General features: G+C 40.0%; 1 long non-coding RNA gene across 1 annotated transcript; it reads left to right on the top strand.

The window, feature by feature from the left end:
- Positions 1-1,916: 1,916 nt before the first annotated feature.
- LOC139597117 (uncharacterized) lies at positions 1,917-5,563 on the top strand. Its single transcript, XR_011681513.1, has 3 exons — positions 1,917-2,031; positions 4,216-4,351; positions 5,376-5,563. It is a non-coding gene; the product is annotated as an uncharacterized lncRNA (long non-coding RNA).
- Positions 5,564-11,023: the final 5,460 nt, after the last annotated feature.

Raw genomic sequence — 11,023 nt, forward strand, 5'->3', positions numbered from 1 at the left:
TATTCTGCCTTAAAATATATTTTTTCCTATTTGTAAGCAGATATGCAAACTGTAAAATGGCATCTTATTATAATTTTCAATTTAAAATCTTTTGGTTAATAATAGTTAGACCAAATAATATTTTTTAGGGCTATCCATAATGCATGCATACGTAAAAAGTAAAAATTAAAATGAAAGTGTAGTTTAAGCTAAGCATGACTCCAGTTGTCTTCACAGATTTTAAGTCTGCACCATGTTTTGTGTCTTTTTGTGATGCCTGGCTTTACTGCTTTTATATTGATTCAGTTTAGCAGATTGGCCCATGTGTTAGAATGATTTAGGATGCTGTATTTTTTTTTTTTTATTTTCCAATTTAGCTCTCTCTTGTATGTGCAAACACTCTGTGTAATTGCAGGACAGGTATTTATGGGTTAAGCTGGCCCAGCTCTATTTTAAGGATTGGACAGAATGTTGTAGTGTAACAGTTCTGTGTTTATTGCAGGATTTGAGGTGAAACTCCTGTTCCACCTGAGTTGCACTGGCTGTTCAGGGGATGGATCATCTCACTGCCTTCTGGCAGCTGACTGTGCTCTAAATAATCTAATATTCATCAGTCCATGGGAAGAAATCTGATCTAAAGAGCTAATTAGCTTAATTAGTGCAGCTCTCTAGAATGGGGGGCCTGGCTTCAGTCTCATGTAAAGCAGAGTAAATGTAAAAGAAGAAAGTGATTTTCCTGCAATAGAAAGGGTCCAGGGCTTGGCACCTTTCCCCTGGAATGTGGCAGGGTGAGTGATGGGATTCCTTTTTCTCAGGAATTCTTGGTTTGCTCTGTGCAGTTCTTTACTGTGGTAGTCAAAAACCACCGTGGCATCGGTTACCAACAGCACTCCATGAGGTTTTTCAGTTTGTGCACCCCTGGCCTCTGCAATGGAGTTTCCAAAAACTCTGGCATGCTAAGAGAACTTTGTCAAAACAGCATCCTTCAGCAGCTCAGCCAAGTTCCTTCATGGCCATTCTTTAATGCTTACTCATTTTGGAAAATGTTAGAACACAGGGACATGACAGGACCTTTGGTGGAATCAAAATGAAACAGGAATGGAATCAAGGAGTCATTTAGGCTGGAAAAGACCTCCAAGATCAAGTCCAACCTTTGATTAGGTTCAGTTGACACGATGATGTTTCCCCAACTGAACCATTGCACTAAATGCTATGTTCAGTCATTAAGTCATTTTGTTGTAACAAGCAAAAAGGAAATTTCCTTTTTTTTTTTAAATTTCTTTTCTTTAAAAACACATTTTTACAAAGAGCTGACCCATGCAATCTAGTATTAGATCATTTAGTGGAAACTAATTTGCCACTCTGGGGCCGGAGATTCATACTTTGCTCAATATCTCTAGCTCAAAAATCCGTGGAAAGTGAATATATTAATGGCTTTCTAACTGTGGCTTCATTTAAATCTGTTAATTATTGCCATTCCTACAAGCACCCTTTGTGTTGCAATGCACAAAAAAAACAACATTTAAGAAAAATGAGTGCTGTGGGTTTCTCTCTTGAGATGCCCCCATTTGGAGTGGATAATGGTGCCATGTTGCCCTCAGAAGGTCGGTGGGGTTGCAATGCTGTGTGGAGCTGGATCAGCCAGCACTGACTTCCCATTAACTCTCTGTTCCAGCTGCCCTACGTACAAATCCTCAGACCAAAGCTTGTGGGCATAATTCCTTTTATTGTTTTGGTCAAGGGAGAGGATTTTTGCCTGTAAACATTCCAAAAGAACTTGTGTGTGGCTGCCAAGCAAGTGATCTGCCTGGCATTTGTGAGTTAATGAAAGAGCTGCTGTAGCCTTGGAGCTGGATTTCAAAACACAGAATCTGGAGAGGAATGTTGCAGATGTAATGTTACCCAAGCCTCTCCTAATGAGAATTTACATAAAGAATGACCCTGTGGAATTGCAGCAATGGATGGTGCTGCAGTTTAGCAGAATGGAATTGTGTCTCCAGCCCAGAGCAACTTGAAAGTAGGGACTGGAAGGTTTTGGTCTTGGGGGACAAAGTAAGTGCTTTTCTCTTGCTCAGGCCATTCACTGCAGGCTGGAGTAGCTTCTGTAGGTAGCTGCTAACAGGAAGAAGGGCTGAGGTTATTGGAATATGCCAAATATAGTGAAAAAATGTCCAGGCTTTATGTCATTGTGCTTTCCAGTCAAGGGAGAAATAATCACAAGGTGAATGCATTTTTAGAGGACAGTTGTGCATATAAACAAAATAACAAAAACAGTATGAAAAGCAAGATCCTATGTTTGCAACTCTCAGTATTCCTAGGTGATAACTAATCCAAGTACTGTTAGAAATTTACTTCTGAGACTGATCCTGACCATGTTTAACCTGCTGTGGTCACATGGATAAGCAGGGCTGAAGATAATGAAGGTGGGAGAACAAGGACTCTCCCAGCTCTCCGCAGTTCCCAGGTGAAGAACTCTCTGCTCATGGAGTCTCTGTGCAGCTGTTGAGGAGAAAGATGCACATCAGGAGAATGGTGGTGGGAAAAGAGGAATTGTGCTCTGCGTGTCCTGCATCTTATTTTTGGCAGTGCACAGAATCTGCCATTGCTTTTAACTCCATTAAATGCTTGAAGTTTGAAGGACAGCTCTGGGTTTAATAGTGTTTCACTCCTGTTCCTACCTTGTCAGCTTATGGAACAACTGTTTGCTAATTGCTTTAGGAGAAGAGGCAAAAATGAGGGCTGGTATAAAATGCAAAGCAGTATCTCAGAGTTACTGGCTGGAATCTTTCGTGACATGTTTGAGTTTCCATCTGTGTGTTTATGTAATGTAAAACATGAAATGGAAATGTAAGTGTACCAAAAATAATCCAAAAAAATCGTTGACAAACTCATCTGGAAGACGTGTGTGTGTATGTATATATATAAATACATACACACACACATATATAGATAAATACATAAATTAAAGTTCCTGCAGTGGGAATATTTGCTAAGTTAGGAGCTCACAGTGCTGTTAATTGCAGTGGTCCTGCAATACATCATCGTCACTGATGCTGAGAAAATTCTCCCCAGGCACAATGAGGGTTAATGTTTGATATTGAAACAACTCATTTATATTTTCTTAGGTCACTTTTATTTCAGTCTGGAAGCACAATCAAGGTCCAGGTTAGATTTCCTGGTGCCATGAGCCGTTTGGAGGTCGATTCATGAAAATGGCAGCCTTTTAAAAACACACAGTTTGGTCAAAAGAGATTTGTTACCACAGAAAGCTTTGCAAGTCATAAGTAATTGCCCACCACCCCTCTGAAAGAGGTTTATAGGAAAATGCACATCCTCCTCCTCATGGAAATGAAAAAAAAAACTGGAGATAGAAATGAAGAAAAAAACCTGGAGATAGAAATGAAGTGATTTCCACAGGGCCATAAAGTGCAATTGGATCAAAATGACTCCGGAGCAGTTTGTGCTTCCTGCAGTCCCCAGGCCTGGCTCTCCCTGCTGGAATTACTGGCCCTGGGAGCTGTTTCTCCATCAGTGACACACAGAGTTTACAGCCTCAGCTTATTCAGAAACAAGTTTTGTGCATGAGATCCCCCTTTTTTTTCTTTTTTAATCTGTCCAACGTTTCACTTCTGGATATAAATTGTGATTGAGTGATTTGGTGCAGGATTGTTTCCAGTGAAAATGTCGCCTCTATAAATTGTTCCATGAAATATTTCCATTTCCTTCAGCAAATATCAAGTGTTTCTCTGGTACTTGGGGGAAAAAAAAATTCTTCATTTCAATGAATATTACTGCTTCAAGCAATTGCATGCCGTAATGCCTTTTATTTAGCTGACTTGTAAAGGTTGAGGAGAGGATCAGACTTTCATTTCTTTCTGCTTCTGGTGAAGTCGAAAGTGATACTTTCACCAAGGTTAAGGGAAAAAGGTTTTAATCCTGACTAAGATCAGGGGTCTACACCTGAAAATGTTCAGTTCTGCCAGCAGCTGGAATGCTGAAATCCTGGGGTTCCTCGATTCCTGTGACCCAGCCAACCAGCCCTTTCCTGAGATGAATAAGGCATGAAAATAGCACCTGGCCTTCATGTCCTCCTCAAGGTTCTCACACAGAGCCACTAAAGAGATCAAAAAAACAGTTTTGGGAAGCTGAGGGGTGATTCAGTGGCCACTCTCTTTGAGCCATGCCAAAACAGAGCTGCTCGTGCACCTTAATTTTCTCTGTTTTTGGTGGATGCAGACCTTAAGCAACACCTTCTGTGAGGAACTTTCAGCACGACGAGGCTCACCAGAGCTTGCCTCTGGCAGGAGAAGGTTTATAGCTGCTTCTCAGCATATTTGAAAGAAGATTATTGCTGCTGACGCATTGCAAAAAGGTAACATTTGTGTGCATCAGTGACTTAATTGCTTTCTATTGTACCACATCCCATAAAATGACAAACCTCATCAATAAAAAAATGCAGTAAAGGAGGTGCTTTGGGATTTGTCTAGCTGTGGGGAAGTGGAGGTACTTAATAATGTTGAGTAGCTATTTCCAGTGGCAGGTAGGAGGAGTTGCTGCTTCTTGTTGGAAAACTGCAGATTGTGCATGATTTTTTAATGTTTTTTTTCTTTGTTTTCTAATTTCTCAGATAAAGAAAGAAATCAGTCATGACACCATTAAAAAAAAAATAGAAGGAAAAATCTATTCAGAAGCAAGCAAATAAAAGACAGATTCTGGGGGGTGGAAGAGAATTTTTGAAAAATTAACATAAAATTTTGTCCAAGCAGTATTTTGGGAGGGCGGGGGGAACTCTTACCAGCAGAGAGTTAAATCATAAGGGATTTAAGCCCATAAGAGATTTAAGGCCATAAATCCTAGGAGAGTTAAACCCATAAGAGCCAGAAGGGAGGAGCAGTCCCAGGCGAGGGCTGGGGCTTGCCAGGTGAGCCTGGAGGTGAAGGAACCTGAGATGGCATGAAAAAAATAAAGAAAATAGAATAAATTCTGATCACCAGTTTCATTGAAAGAATGTTTATGCTTCTAATTACCTCAGATGTAATTAGTCCTATTCTTTTCAACATTGATAGGAATAATCCTGTTTATTGAAGCTTCTGTTCTGATGCCTGTACATGAGCAGCTATGACCTAGTTCCACCAGAAATAAAGAATTCTCAATGCTACATTTTTGCCTGCTACAATTAGTTATTTTTTTTAAACTATAGAACCTATTTCTCTGAATAAGATTCACACAATTTTGCTTTCCTAGCAATGCTGTTCCTGCTAAAGGAAAGTGTCAGGGGCTCAGGAAGGTTCTTTTTTCTCTAGTCTTGACATAAAACAATGTAACAAATCAGAGAATTAGGGGGGAAAATGAAGCATTTGTATTATTTTTCTTCTAACAAGTGTCTTTGCATTTAGGACAGGAACTCTTTTGGACATGCATTTAATAAATCAAGAATAACTTGTGTTGGAGTGGATAGACTTCGAGGTACGTGTTTTGTACCTTTAACCTTTCTTTGTTAAAGCAAAATTAATCTTTCCTTCTTCAATTTTAGCCAAAGGTTACTGTCTGTACCTCGGCAGAAGCGTGATGAAAAGTAGAAAAGGCAACAAAAAGGGATATTGGGAAAGCAGGCAGGACTGAAACCCTGCAAGAGTGCTGCAGGAATTTAACTTTGCTCTTTGGCCCCAGAGGTGATCTGTCCTTGCATGTCGTGAACGGCGGGAGAAATGCGACACACCATATGCGATGAATAACAAATCTCGAAGTTTATTAAAACCCCACACATATTTATATTGGTGTTAATGAAGCTTATACATATTGCAAAAGCTGAGCTCATCATTGGTTAAAGCACACTTAGATCAACTACACTTACTTCTATCTTCTAACAATTATTTTGCTTCTATGTTTGCATTCTTCTAACTTTTCTACTTAAGATAACTACATTTTCTGGCAAGCGATTTTCTCCCCCGACTTCCCGTTTCAGAGAAGGTCACTGTGACCTTTGTCAGTGATTGGACACTGGTTGCTCAGTTCTCAGCTTGTTTCTCCTATCCTTATCCATTGGTATCACATCGAAATGTCCTTTCTCAGCTTACCAATTATCCAAAAAGCTCTCTACACTTGCATTTCTGTGAATTCTGTCCTGTCCTGGCTTGGGTTCATCGGTGAACGTGTGCAGGCAGAGGCAGGTGGAGCTGCCCCGTGCTCCCTCTGTCTGTCCAGCATTTCGGGGATGTGTTCTCCTCCTTTTTGGAGAGGCTTCTTTGAGCCAAGCAGGCTCATCCTGCTGCTGTTCCCAGATTTCCTCTGCTCTCATGTGGGTGGGTTTGAAGCTTGTGTTTTACCAGTGAATGGGTTACAAATTGACCTAAACTTTCACTGAACTGCAAAAAAAAACCCTGTTAATATTACATTGTTATGGGGCAGATAGGAAAGCTGCTGTTGGAATTAAAATCCATAGCATTCAATGATTCTGCGTGTTGATTAATTCTGTTTATCTGATAATGCCTCTGAATTTCAGAGAGAATTATGTCTTCATTTAAATTTGTCTGAAATACTGAGACTTTATGAATGTTATAACAGATAATTAATGGGAAGAGTTGCTCATTGTTTTCTTGCTGCTTGCAAGCTTCACTGTACCAATTGCTATTTTACCAGACTTCTACAAATATTAAAAGGTTGTTCTTTTTTTGCCCTGAAAACACATTTTTTTTTGATTACATTAATTTCTGGGTATATTGTCAAATCCTCTGCTACTTTTGTGGTGATTATTAGCAGTAGGAAATCTTTTGGATGCAAAATAACTTTCAAATGTGTGACTTTTTAGGTGGCAGACAATGCTTTTCTGGCTGCCTCCTGTTGCTCTGAATTAACTTCAAATTTTTAAATCAAGGACTTTAGGAAGGCTGCCCTTACATAAAGTAATCACTGATGAAACTACCATTGATTAACTGTTGGGCTTTCATTGATTGCACATTTTCAGTTCCACGGGAAGATTTCAAACTTTATTTGTGTAGTATTTCTAAGCCATAAAAGAGCATTTTGTGTATTGTATGCATTATGGCATTATTGTCACATGTAAATCAGGAAGAGGGGAGAAATTTTCTTCCCTTGAAGTGCCAGGAATTTTTATATACTTTGCTCCAGATTTGCTGGAATAAGTTTTTTATGCCATTCTCCTGAAAGGGATGCATTCAGCCCAGGCCCCAGCTGGGTGCTGTTGATCTTGTCGGGTCTGTCTGTCTGTCTCTGCCCCGACACGGGTAGGGCGGTTCTTGGGTGGACGCGTTTCAAAGGACGAGTCTGGACTCTTCAGCTTTTCGGTCTTCAGGTTGTTTATTATTTCTTATCTACAAAATTTTCTGTCTGCCCAACAGAGGTCTGATCTGCAAGGCAGCCACGGGCACTCTGACCACCCACGGGGCGGTCATGTCTTTTTATACTAAAATCTACGTACATGATATTTACTTTTATTTTCCAATACTTTTCACCCATGTTAGCAAGTGCACCTTCACCATAAACCAATCTCTAAGTGCCAACATCATCACAGGAGATAGAGGACAAGAAGGAGAAAGAAGGACGAGACACGCCCTGATCCCTCCATCTTGTCTCCATAACCCCCCTGTACCAAAAACCTTAAAGTCTATATCTCACCCTCTAAATGTGTCCCGTTTACACCCTTCACTCTAAAGTGATTCTCATGTCCTCAAACTGCTGTCACTTCTGTGGATGGATCAAAATCAAGCCACCAAACACTCTTGGCAACATTCCAGGATTTTCGAGACCCCCAAGGGTTCTCCTGGCATCTCTGGACATCGGGAACGATGTGCTGAGATCCCACAGATCTCTGCCATCTGGAAGGCAGCAAGGAAGTTTAAATAAGCGCAGGGGAATATTAAGTATATTATATTTAATAATTGCAAATTGCTAAATATTTCTTGATTAAGTATCTAATATTAAATAAGTGCAGGGGAATATCTGAACTCGTGTCCTTTTCAGGTGGAGCCACAGTTCCTACAGAGACCTTCAAGCTCCTCTTGTCCATCCCAGAGCCACCTCCAGGGTCTCCTCTGCAGCCCCTCCTGGCAGGAGCTGTTTCTCTGAGCCTTCTCCTGTCCCAAATGATTTCATGTGGGTGCCAGCCAATCCTGTCGGGAGCCTCAGCGCTGCTGTGTGGAGAGGAGCAAGCAGCTGACCTTTCATACCATCATTTTCACAATTATCCAACCAAGGTTAAGCCAAGGAGTCCCCTTTGACTCACACCTCCCACATCTGGAGTGCAGCTGCCTTTTCCTGCACTTTTGAGTCCTGGGCATCATTTTCCTCAGCTCTTTGATTCAGGTAATTATTTTGCAGCCTCCCAGCCTCATCCTTGGCTCTTTGCAGACTCCTGATCCGACAGAAGGCCAAGATTAGTGTTTTCATAAGAGCAAAACAGGTTATGTCACTAATAAATGCAGGATTCATAGGAATGCTGACAAATAGAGATGGGGAATGGGGTCTTGTGCTCCACCCTGGACTTGCAGAACTGAACTTGGTTCGTGCCACCTCATGTTCTCCACTTTGGTTACAGAAATTCTGCTGGCTTTTTGAGATTATCCCTGTCCTGTGACTTGTGGATGTGAGCAGAGCTCTCAGTGTGCCCATGGCTTGGAACTGGGTCTCTCAGCCAGGCTGCCGCACTGGTACTGGTGGAAATTCCACCTTGTGCACCACCAGCTACAAATATTCCAGTATATTTATTATTGTTTTCAAACATTTATTTATTTATTTTCATCTGCTTCACCTTTCTGCTTTTTCTTTTCAGAAGCTGGGCTGTTCTCACAGCAGACCAGGAGCAGTAACAAGGTGCCTGCAGCCGAAGAACATCCCAGCATGTTCTGGAATGCAGTGGGAGGGTTGTGTGGCAATCTGGAGATGCACTGTGGGTGTATTTCTGAGGAAAATTGAGAAAGTGTGGCTTTGACCAGCACTTGATCACGTTTCTGCTGTTTGTGGGGATTCTATTCCACTCTGGCTTGCGTTGGATGTGGTTTTTGTTTTTCCTCTCAGGAGGGGACATATCACCAGTTTTCACAAAAGTAATGAATGAAAATTAGCAAATGAATACTCCAAGTAATTCACAGTATTTATTGTCACACTGAGATCCCATTTGGGTGATTTGGAGATTTCAGATGGGTGATTTTTGGCGGTGATGGTGATAGGAACGTGTGCTCATTGGGCTGTTATGAGATGCTCACCTGAGCTGATAAAGGGTGACAAAAAGGGGTGGCAGAGGTAGATCAGCCCAGGGGACAGTGCCACACACAGCACTGAGAGGGCACAGCTACAGCTTGTTTGGGTTTTGTGCTTTTTCTTCTAAGAACAGCAAGGAAAACAGTGAAGTTACAAGGAAACCAACAGAGGTGTTGGTTTGCAGAAGCTAAATAAATAATGAGCAGCTCCCAGCTGCGCAGATTTTATTATTGAAAGAGCAGATTTTGTATTATTGGGTTGGCTTAAACCCTTTTGTTTCATAATTTATGATAGAACTTTATAGTTAACACTTGTGTAAGGGAAAGAGTGGCGGAGATTTATGACTTTCAAAACCACTTAACGTATTTTGGCAAATAGTGTGGAGCAACTATCATTTCAAATAATGAAGATACTTAAATAAGGTAATAGATTATTCCTGTTATCATGTTACTGCATATATTTTGCCCAGCAAAGTTGACATGAAATGACAATTTTATTGTAATCTTCTTCACAAAATTTTATTGCTGTAATTTGTAGCATGGTTATAAACTTGTGTCTGTGATAGAAAAAAGATGCTGGGAGAAACTTTTAAAGTCAAATAGAACTGAGCCTGTTTGCATATATAAAATTATGGTCATATTTTACAACTTTTCTTTATTTGAACATATTGGCTTTGGCAGATTGTTAATTTTGCTTTTAGGGTGTGCAATCAAAGTTTAAAAAATGTTTTTATTGAGGCTGTTAGAATCAGAATCTGCTCCATGGGGCCGGTAAGTCACGTTTTCTCTTCTCAAAGTAGTTACAGTCCAGAGCTGAATTGCTAAATAATATGAGAGGTTTCTAAATAGAGTAATGATTTTATTATTCAAAGGTATGTGGGAGAAAACTTAAAATGGAGAGATTATACCTTGCCAAGTGCACTTACAGAAGAGAGACATTAATTATCTCTCATAAAATGTCTCTGATTTCTCAAATCTAGCAACTTTAAAACAAAAAATCTGACATAAGCAGTGATTGTGCAGCATTTAATTGTTAGTTTCATAAAATATGTGGGAGGCAAAGGAAAAATTGGGCAGAAATACGTAGAGAGAGGACATGGCCTTGAATACCTGAATCCTTTGTTTCACTTATTTCAAAGTATATTTATAGCACAGTCTGCAGTCAGTAACAACAAATGTACTCTGTGAGAGAGCATTTGGAATTAATTGCATTAAATAATTACTGTTATATTCTGAATCATGAATTCTTAACCAAGTAACCTGCTTGTATGCAACGATGCTCAAGGACTTAACATATATATATTCTCAGTTCTCTCAATCTACAGAATTCTTTAGCATTCTGCAGTACTTAGTGAAGCCTTTTCAGAGTGATGCCTATTAAAAATAAATGTTAATGTTTCAGGAAAGTGTAGATGTTTAAAGGTGATTCATGGTTTCTTTTATAAAAATGAGAATTGTGTACTGCAGGACGAGTTCAGGAAGTATGAAAGCACTTTACAAAGGAAAGAGATTGAGTTTGGTGTAAAATATTAAAGCTTTCTACTGACAGATCTGTTTTTATTTAAATTTTTATTGAATTTTTTCTTTGAAGTAACAACAAGAGACACATACTGTTGGCAGATAAACGATGCTGTGCTGAATGAGTGGCTACTTAACCCTAGAACTGTCAGACACCATTATTCTCAATGTCAAGGAGCTGGAAAGCTTTATGCAATGTTTTCTGTTCTTCAAATTAAATTGGTCAAATTTCTGTTCTTTTATACATTTCCATGCCACAGCTACATGTGATATCTAGACTGGCTCAGCAGGGAGTGCTGAATTTGGCTCTA

The sequence above is a fragment of the Agelaius tricolor genome, unplaced genomic scaffold (assembly GCF_023055355.1).
Source record: "Agelaius tricolor isolate 1412-34295 unplaced genomic scaffold, bAgeTri1.0.p SCAF_17, whole genome shotgun sequence".
In the NCBI taxonomy this organism is placed as follows: Eukaryota; Metazoa; Chordata; class Aves; order Passeriformes; family Icteridae; genus Agelaius; species Agelaius tricolor.